At 41.4% G+C, this 10,000-nt stretch overlaps 1 non-coding gene across 1 annotated transcript; it reads right to left on the bottom strand.

Moving 5' to 3' along the window:
* Positions 1-731: 731 nt before the first annotated feature.
* Trnal-aag lies at positions 732-813 on the bottom strand. Its single transcript has one exon. It is a non-coding gene; the product is annotated as a tRNA-Leu (tRNA).
* Between the last annotated feature and the right edge of the window lie 9,187 nt (positions 814-10,000).

The raw sequence follows: 10,000 nt of genomic DNA, 5'->3' as shown, positions 1-10,000 counted from the left end.
AATTTCAATAACTATTTCTGACTACACTCCTGAATGACTGATACATCCAACAGACCTTTTAATTTCGATAAATCTGACTCCCCCTCTTGAAAAAATAATAAGTTCCTTGAGGTACTTCACTATCTCCTTACATAATTCAAGGAGCTACAGATTCTAAGCACATCAGTGGACCTGAAATTACGGGAGAGCGTGAAACATTATGGAAATGAGGACAGTATATGTTGCAGAATTAACGTTCATAACTGTACAAAGCGAAGTTGATTGTGCTTTGAGGAGACTGACTGAGAACTTAGCATCCTTTCATTGTAGCAGTTAAGGATACAGGTAGCTACCCCCGACTCTTATAGTCAGTAAACAGTATAAAGTTTGATCATAGTCCTAGTATATTAGTTATTGAGTCGTGGTGGACAGAAATGCATATACCAGAGAGAAATTAGATAAGTAGGCGATAGTTGAGGAAGTAAAAATTAAAGTGCCGATGTGGGTGAAAACAGTAGCAATATAGAAGTTTGGAGGTTTAATCTTTATTACGCCTCGTTGTATATAAGAAGTAGAAATGATCACAGCATTTTTCTGTAAAAGATTTCAAACAGCAAATAGATTTTTATGTTCTTACTTGTAAACTGTTTGTGTTCACTGTGTATGCTCAAAATATCTTAGAAGTTTATCCTCTCTAAATTTGCGCCTTTATGGTTGGAAGTGAGCCAAGGAATGCATCAGGCGAAAATATCTGGCAGCGGTGGGATTCGAACCCACGCCTCCGAAGAGACTGGTGCCTTAAACCAGCGCCTTAGACCGCTCGGCCACGCTACCTTGGTTACATCGAGTTAGATTCCATTGATACGTGGCGTTTTCTTGCATCAAAATAAATTGTAGCTTTGGAAGTGATGGTGGTATATAGTAATAGTAGTTGTGTCTTTGTTGTTATTGTTTTAGCAGAGGTAAAGCTATTAGAAGTAGAAATAACTTGTATCAGTAGTAGTAGAAGGAGGAAGAACGGTAGCAGAAGTAAAAATATTGATAACAGTAGTAGTAGTAGTAGTAGTAGTAGTAGTAGTAGTAGTAGTAGTAGTATCAATAAGCATTAGTATACATAGTAAGATAAACAACAACAACAACTACAACAACAAAAGCAGCAGCAACACCAACGACAACAACAATAGCACCAATCCTACTCTCGCACTTTGATATAACAACAACAACGAGACACACACACACACACACACACACACACACACACACACACAGAGAGAGAGAGAGAGAGAGAGAGAGGAACACTAAGCAATCAGTTCGTCAGTAGTCGTCAATGGTCGTCCTGGTCGTCGTCAGCATGTCAGCCTCTCAGTAGTCAGGTTTCCTCAGGTGTCAGCGAGCCTGGAGTGTCAGTCAGTCAGTCAGTCAGTCAGCCTTCCGTGTGTCGCCAGGTAGTCCTTCTATCTTTTTTTTTTCTCCTTTTATTCCTCTATTTTTTTTCTGAGTGTGTTTACTTTTTTGTTTATATTTTCATCCATCATTCCGCTTCACCCCAAGGCGGTCACTCACCCTTCTCTTCTTCCTTTTTCCTGGCACATCCGGTCTCTCTCTCTCTCTCTCTCTCTCTCTCTCTCTCTCTCTCTCTCTCTCTCTCTCTCTCTCTCTCTCTCTCTCTCTCTCTCTCTTCCCACAGGGCACCCTTTAATTTATACCTCCGCCATCTTTTTTTGCTACTCTGTCCTCTTTGTCTTCCTCTTCTTAGTCTTCCTCCTCCTCCTCCTCCTCCTCCTCCTCCTCCTCCTCCTCCTCCTCCTCCTCCTCCTCCTCCTCCTCCTCCTCCTTTTTTTTAACTCTAGTGTATATCTCTCTTCTTTTATTTTATTTTCATATTTTCTTGACATTTTACTTAATATTTTTCTCAATTTTCTTGGTATTTCCCAGACTTCCTCCCCAGTCTCTTTTTTTTCTGATTTGTCAATTTTTCTGTCTTATTTACACTTTCGCATTCAAGGCACGTACTCACTTATCTTTAATTCTCTATTCTTATCCTCCCTTCGTCTGTATTTCTCGTTTTTTTTCGTTTTATTTTTTCTTTCCGCTTGCCTTCATTTTCTTTCATTCTCCTCCTGCTTCTCCTCATCATTATTATTTCCTCTCTTGTTCATCTTTGCTTTTCCATTTGAGAATACTTTTTCTCTCTTTCTTCTTTCCTTTGGTTTTGTTTGATTGGGTTCATTTCGTTTAACTGCATGTTTCCATCTCTATCAGTTTTCTGCTTTTTTTTTTTTCTTATTTTTTCTTTACCATTCCTACCTTTTATGCTCTTCTCATTCGCAAACTCTCCCTTCACTTGTTTTCCTTTCGCTTCTTCTGTGGACCTTCCTGCTCTTTGTTCTCCTCCTCCTCCTCCTCCTCCTCCTCCTCCTCCTCCTTCTCCCAACAAATCAATTGGTTTTATAGGAAGTACCTTCAGAAACAAATTACAAAGCGTTGTTAAAACTTTATAACTCGCTAACTCGATCCCATCCCGAATACTGCGTAGTTTTGCTCCCATGTTACAAAAATAGAAAAAAAACACTGAAGAGCTAGGAAGAGTTACTAGATTTATATTCCTTTGAAGAAAACTGAAACTAGATCTATTCCCTCTTTCAAAAGGAAGGATAAGGAGCGCTCTGATGTATGTAAGTGTTTGAAATATTGAAAGGAATCGATGGCATCAATGCGGATGATTACTTGATATGCAGTTGGTCAATCAAATATAACAACAAAGACAAAGGAGGCTCAGGGTAATTGATAAATGATTCACGTCACACGAAGCTAAACAATTTCTCAATCGGATCACTAACTTTTCAAATTGCCTATTCTGTCATTTCACCAATAATACAACCGTTACAGTGTTAACAATTGAGACATTATCCGTTGTCATGGTAAACTGCATTAAGATGTATTTCTGTTTACTTATGAAACGCCACATTACTGAGGATATTTCCGGTTGTTTAGTAGGTAGAAGTTAGTTTTTGAAATCACTTTTACTGAAGATTTTGATAGTTTCTCTATATTTCATAGCGTTATATTCTTTTATTATTATTTCTTTCCTTTTGTTAGCGAGACCTGGTCGGAACAAACGGTGTGTTGGAAGGAGCCTTCATCGATGTTATATATTTTTTCTCTTATCATGCGCCACGTAGGATCATTCTCACATATACTCAGATAAGGAACTCCACTTCCATTTTAGCGTGTTCTTCCATGATGTTCTTTTGTGTTCCTCTTGCTCATTTTTTTCTTTATTTTGTCTTTCTTCAATTTTTCATCTCTTCGCCGCCTTGCTTCCTCTTATTTGTCTCTCTTTTCATCACAAATGCTACTGTTTCTCCTCCATCTCCTCATCCTCTTCATCCTCATCTATCTTTCCTCCTATTCTCTGTCTGTGCCTCATTACCATCATTATCTTCATCACTATCATCATCACCATCCCTGTTTCTCCACCCCTTCCCGTGACCTACCCCGTCTCTCCCCAGCTCCTCTCCCTCTTTCCCCTCTCCACTCTCACCCCCTTTTCGGCGTTACAGCGCACTTGCCAATCATAACGTTACGCCTCGGTGACACACAATTCCAGGCCTCCCTACCTCCCCACCACCTCTTGGCCCTTCCCCTTCCGTCACAAGCCTCGCGAACCATGTAACACCTCTGCCCTGTAACAGTCCAACACGCTGCTCATGTGGGCGTGACAGTGATGGTGGCGGTAACAGTAGCAGCTATGAGTGTGTTATGCTGTGATGTGTTGTGCTGTTGTGTTCTGATGAATAATGATGGTTTGATGGTGTTTTATAGAGCTTCATCATTTTTTTTCCTTAGTGTATGTATGTGAGTGTTTGTGAGGGGGAAAGAGATTGTCATGGTGTGTGTGTGTGTGTGTGTGTGTGTGTGTGTGTGTGTGTGTGTGTGTGTGTGTGTGTCCTTCAACGGTAAAAGTCTCTTCGTTTTCCTTCTTTTCTCTTTGGTAATAACTAAACGTTTACATTTTAATGGCCAAAGATTAAACATATGAATCGTTTGCGATTGATAATTTCTCTAATGCCCTAATCACTTATTCACAAGACTCGTTACTCATTGATAGATATTTTTTTTCTCCTGCCTTTCTTCTATTTCTTCATTCTACAGCTCCCAACTCAGTCTATCATGCAAATCCCACTCACTATCTATTATATGCTTTATTGAATCATTAACATTGTTTTCAGACAGCTCATACTCTTTTCATATCTAAATTAGAGCCATGTAGATTACACTGATAGAGGAAGAGTCGAGAAGAAAGGAAGTTAGATCTATTCATTAACAATCCACATACGCATCCACTGCTAGCACACACCCAACACACCACCCACGCATAGACAGCCCTCTCCTCTCCTTCCCGACAATTCACCTGGGCTCGCTCGCTTAACATGAATAAAACGAAATCACTAAAATATTCGGTGAGCTTTTTCCCATGGTACTGATCAGTGTGTATGTGAAATAGAGTAGAAAAGAGATGAATAGTCTGACGTTATGCTTCATCTCACACACACACACACACACACACACACACACACACACACACACACACACACACACACACACACACACACACACACACACACACACAACCATAACGGCCCTTCACCCTATCACGAATCCCCAACACACGCAAACACCAACTAGAAGAGAAAAACAACCACTTAGAACTCAAACTCTGCTATCTAAGACGGTGCATTGGTAGTTGTGCGGACGTGACGGGTATACAAGCACCTGTGTGTGATGTACTGACAGATCTCGCTCCACCCCCTACCGTCCCCTGAACCAGTACAAGAAGTCTACTTAGCCACTCTACCGCCGCCGCCGCCGCCCCCCCAGGTAGCGGTCATCTGTGGGAGTTGTACGCGCGTCGCCTCCTTAACTCCCCACCGGATTCCCAGACGAAGATCTATCATGAGAGAGAGAGAGAGAGAGAGAGAGAGAGAGAGAGTGTGTGTGTGTGTGTGTGTGTGTGTGTGTGTGTGTGTGTGTGTGTGTGTGTGTGTGTGTGCGCGTGTACGTGTGTATATATCTGCACACACGCATTTTCCCATCCATCAAGAAAGGGGGAGGAGGAGGAGGAGGAGGAGGAGGGAATGTGATGTTGCGGGGAGGTAGAAGCAAACAGTGAGGGCCGCTGATCCACCCACCACCACCACCACCACCACAACCACCATCACCACCACCACTTACCTCTCCAGCAACGATAGAACACAGAGGCAGCAAGAGACACTGACCACAACCCACTACCACCACCACCACCACCACCACCACCAGCAACCTTAACTCTTCGGGGGAGAGAGACAAAAGGTGCAGAAAATCAAAGAGTGGCAAGCAAAATATGTGATGAGACGCATGACGAGGCGTTGGTGTGTGCGAGGGATGACAGAGAGATCAGAATGAGGGGGAATAAAAGAGGAGAGACGGAATGAGAGGCTGGGAAGTGGAAATTTAAAGGAGAGAAGCGTATGGAAGAGAAAGACGTAGACGGAGGTAAGGAATATGAAGGAGGGAAAAGAGGATAAGAAAATTGATGGTGTGTGTGTGTGTGTGTGTGTGTGTGTGTGTGTGTGTGTGTGTGTGTGTGTGTGTGTGTGTGTGTGTGTGTGTGTGTGTGTGTGAAGAAGCGTGGATGGGGAGGAAAATCATGGGGAGGAGCCTTGGACTCGTAATGATAAAGTATAACCTCCTCTTCCTCCTCCTCTTCTTCCTCCTCTCCTCCCTTTCTTTCTCATGCCCTCCTCTTTCCGCTTCTCTCGTCTCTCAGTCTCTCCTCTCTTCTTACCCTCTCTTCCTCCGTTCCCCCCATCATCTCTACCTTCCATCCTCTCCTCACCCCTTTCCATCCTGTCCCGTGCAGTCTCGCCCCGTCCCACCCTTCCTCTCCCTCCTTCCCTTCCCTTCCCTTCCCTTTGCGCCCCGTCCCTGTCATCACGCCGCCACAATACAGCGCAGTACAGCACGGAGGCACAACACACGAACACGGGAATGCGACGTAATGCAAAACAACAATACCTTTACCGAATAGAAGGCTGGACGCGCCGCCGGGTTGGTCAGCGGCTGCAAGGAAGGTAAAGGAAGAGAGGAATAGAAGGAAGGATACGATAAAGAAAGGAATGACTGGGAGAATATTAAAGGAAGAAGATAATGGATGCAAGAAAGAGAAGAGTAGTTGGAAAGATTAGGTGGATAAGAAAAAAGAAGAAAGACATAGTAAGGAAGATGAAAGAAGAGATTTGTTGAAGGGAAATATAAGATAGGAATTAATAAAGAAAGGAAAAAAAAACAGAGGAATAGGTAAATAAATGGATGCAATGAAAGAAGGAATAAATGGAAGATCAAATTAGAATGGGAACAGCAAGGAAGAAACAAAAGACATGATGCAAGAAAGGGAAATAGACCAAACAAATGTGATATAGGAATGGAAACAGCATGGACAAAATGAGGAAAAGGTACAGGAAAGAGATGAAAGGTTATAAAGATAAGCTAGATATTGAAATAGGAAGAAGGAAATGAAGGAAAGACTAGAAATTAGAGAATAAAAGAAGAAACAAGGGAAGTGTAAGAAAGGAAAGGTGGTGTATTAGAAATGTGAGAAAAGAACATGGACAATTGGAGAGAGAGAGAGAGAGAGAGAGAGCATCGTGACCTTAACCTGTGACCTCCGTGGAGACAATAGAAGAACCTCAAAGCCTTCCAGTTCCTATCGTCCTCGAGGAAAATCCCTTCTCTCTCTCTCTCTCTCTCTCTCTCTCTCTCTCTCTCTCTCTCTCTCTCTCTCTCTCTCTCTCTCTCTCTCTCTCTCTCTCTCTCTCTCTCTCTCTCTCTCTCTCTCTCTCTCTCTCTCTCTCTCTCTCTCTCTCTCTCTCTCTCTCTCTCTCTCTCTCTCTCCTTCACACCTCCACCCACTTCCTATCAGCCCACACTCCACCAACACCTCCACCTTCGCCACCTCCTCTTCTCTACTCTTTAATCATTTCATCTTTATTTTTTTCCTGCATCCTGTAACGTTCATTTTTTCCTTCATGTTTTCCCCTTCTTTCTTTTTCCAGTCTTCTTCTCTACTTCTCTTAAATTATCGTTGTTTTCCTTCCCTCTCTTGGTATATCGTTCTTTGAGTTTCGTCTATTCTCTTTTTTTCTTCTTCTTTCTTGTTTTTTTTTCTTATTTCCTCTTGCTTTTTTTCTTTTCGATTTTTTTTTCTTTTTCAGTCGTTGTCTTTGATTCTCAGCTTCTTTTAAATCTTTACTTTTTTATCCTTGAATGTTTGAAGGTTCTTCAACTTTCGTCAATTCGCTATTCTTTCCTTTCTTTTTCTTCGTCTTTTTTTTTCTTCATTCTTTTCGCCACCTTTAATTCTCCACTCCTCTTACATCACTTTACCTTGATTTCGTTCACTTCAAACCTAAACGTTCTTCAATTTTTGTCTGTTCTCTTTTTTTTTTGTCTGTTCTCTTTTTTTTCTCACCTCATTTAGTTTCTTTCCTTCTCTGTTCTTCAGTCTTGTATGTTATTATTTGTTTATATTTTCTTTCCCTCCCAGTGTGCAGTAACATTCGCGCTCATTCTCTCTCTCTCTCTCTCTCTCTCTCTCTCTCTCTCTCTCTCTCTCTCTCTCTCTCTCTCTCTTCTATATTTATCTCTTTTCTTTATGATTATGTTCTGTCCACTTCAGTTTTTTTTTCTTTCTTTAATCGGATTTATTTTCATCAGCTTTTCTTTCTTTTTTCCCACTCTCTCTCTTTTATTGTCTCAGTTTTCTTCTCTATTCTCCTTATCAGTCTAATTATCTCTCTCCTCCCCTCCTTCCAAATTTATTGCCTCTTATTTATCTTCCATCTTCATTTTATCTTTCCTTCTGTTCCTCTACTAGTTTACTCTTTCAACATTTCGGTCTATTTCTCCTCTTCCCATTTCCATTGCCTCTAATTCTGTCTATCTTTCTCCTTTCCTCTACTTTTCCCTACCTATCATTTTCTCCCTTCTCTTTTCTTTCTTCCTTATTCGGTCTAGATTATCTTTCTTCTTTCTCCCTCATCACCCCTTCAATCCTCTCTTCTACCTTCATTTCTTTCTATCTTTTTCCCTTTCTTTTTCCTCCCGGTTCAGTCCATGTATTTCACCCTTCTTTCCTCCCTCAACACCGCCCGCCTCTCCTCCCATCCATCTTCATCCTGGACCAACACACCGTCATTAAGTAAGAGGCGCGAGTGAGGATGGTGAGGAGGCGGGGCAGGACGCTGTTGTTTTCCCGTGTTGCCGAAGGATGGACTGAAGGATCGTACGTCGCCTTCAGCCAAATGTATCGTGTCTGTTCGAACCCTTAACCCGCTTCAGTCGCTAGAGGGAAAGAGGGACGGATTGATAGAGAAAGAGAAGTTGATACGTGTCGATCTTACTTGTCAATACGTATACAATTGTGATTAGTAAGAGTAATATGTCGTGCTCACTTTTTAAGAATGTTAGAAATTAGGAACATAAAAGAAGCTGCAAGTTGTTAGGCATACACTTAGCAGTCCCTGTATGAAACCTATATCATCCTCATTCAATAATTTCTCTACTCTTCTTTTATAAGCTCCTATGGCTCAACACTAAAAGCCTCATTACATTCATCTACCACTCTGTTCAGAACCAATTCCTTCATATTTCATTCAGTACCATGACGCGTTTGTATATTCATTCTGCTCACTATTTAGCGATTTTGTACATCTTCAGAAACTTATGTGGAGATTAAAAATAGTGAAGACTGTGGCCATTAATCTCCTGACCTTCATAGACCCTTCCTAATATCAATAAATGGACCTAAATGTACAAAAATGTCGAGGTTAAATCTAACTTCATCAATCTTGAACTCATTATCTTTTGTTCTGTCCTGATTACCGACCAAGAAAATTTTGTTATACCATGTACCCGATGTCAATACCTCTAACATACTGACACTCTCAAGAAAAACTGACATTTCAAATTCCTATCAGATCAGAGAAGGTAAGACTGAAGGGAAAGGCTAAAAACACAACCTGCCTATCTTAGAATATCCCCCAAATCGAAGTCCTCCAGTCTACTGACATTCTACAAAACTGACACTTCATAGATTCCCAGCGGATCAGAGGACGAAAGACTGAAAGAAAACGGTAGACACAGTAGAAGTAAGAGAGTGTTTTGTGACCATGATTATCGGACCTGGACCCTGACCGGCCGGCACCCTTCCCTCCCCCCTTCACCCTCCGGAGTGTGCCGCGGGGAACAGTGAGGCAATGTGGAGAAATCCCTCACATGAAAAGTCCGGCGGCGCTGATTTCTATTCTTCCACTATTTCTTTCATTTATCTCTCGTTCTTTCTATGTCGTTTTTGCTGTTATTCTTGTTATTGTTATTGTGCTTGTTCTCTCTCTCTCTCTCTCTCTCTCTCTCTCTCTCTCTCTCTCTCTCTCTCTCTCTCTCTCTCTCTCTCTCTCTCTCTCTCTCTCTCTCTCTCTCTCTCTCTCTCTCATATACCCATTTAATTAGACAGAATTGTTTTCCTATCAATTTGAAAAGGCAGAATTAAATAGCCTAAGAACATACGATGACCTGCAAGGAGCCAGCAAACCTACAAACTATATACGCTTTCCAAGAAAGATGACGATGCAAAACATAAACAGAAAGAAAAAGTCTCGGTATCAAAGTGTCATCCAAAGAAAGTTTCCACTCTCTTCCCATTACCTCAGAAATCGCTCACTTGTCGGAGTTGTAACATAGCACCATGACTCTCGTTAATAAAGAACATTAGGAGATAAGGAAACATGTCAAGCTTAATCCCTTGAGTACCATGACACGTTTCCATATTTATTTTGTTTACAATTTGGTGATTCTATACGCTTCAGTAACTTTGGTGGGGGATTAAAATAGTGAAGACTCTTGTCATTATTTTTCTGACCTCCATAGATCATTCCTAACATCAATAAAATGCTCTAATCGTACACAAATCTCAAGGTAAAAA

Source organism: Portunus trituberculatus, chromosome 47 (genome assembly GCF_017591435.1).
Source record: "Portunus trituberculatus isolate SZX2019 chromosome 47, ASM1759143v1, whole genome shotgun sequence".
Taxonomy (NCBI): Eukaryota; Metazoa; Arthropoda; class Malacostraca; order Decapoda; family Portunidae; genus Portunus; species Portunus trituberculatus.
This window is presented reverse-complemented; position numbering and strand designations above follow the sequence as displayed.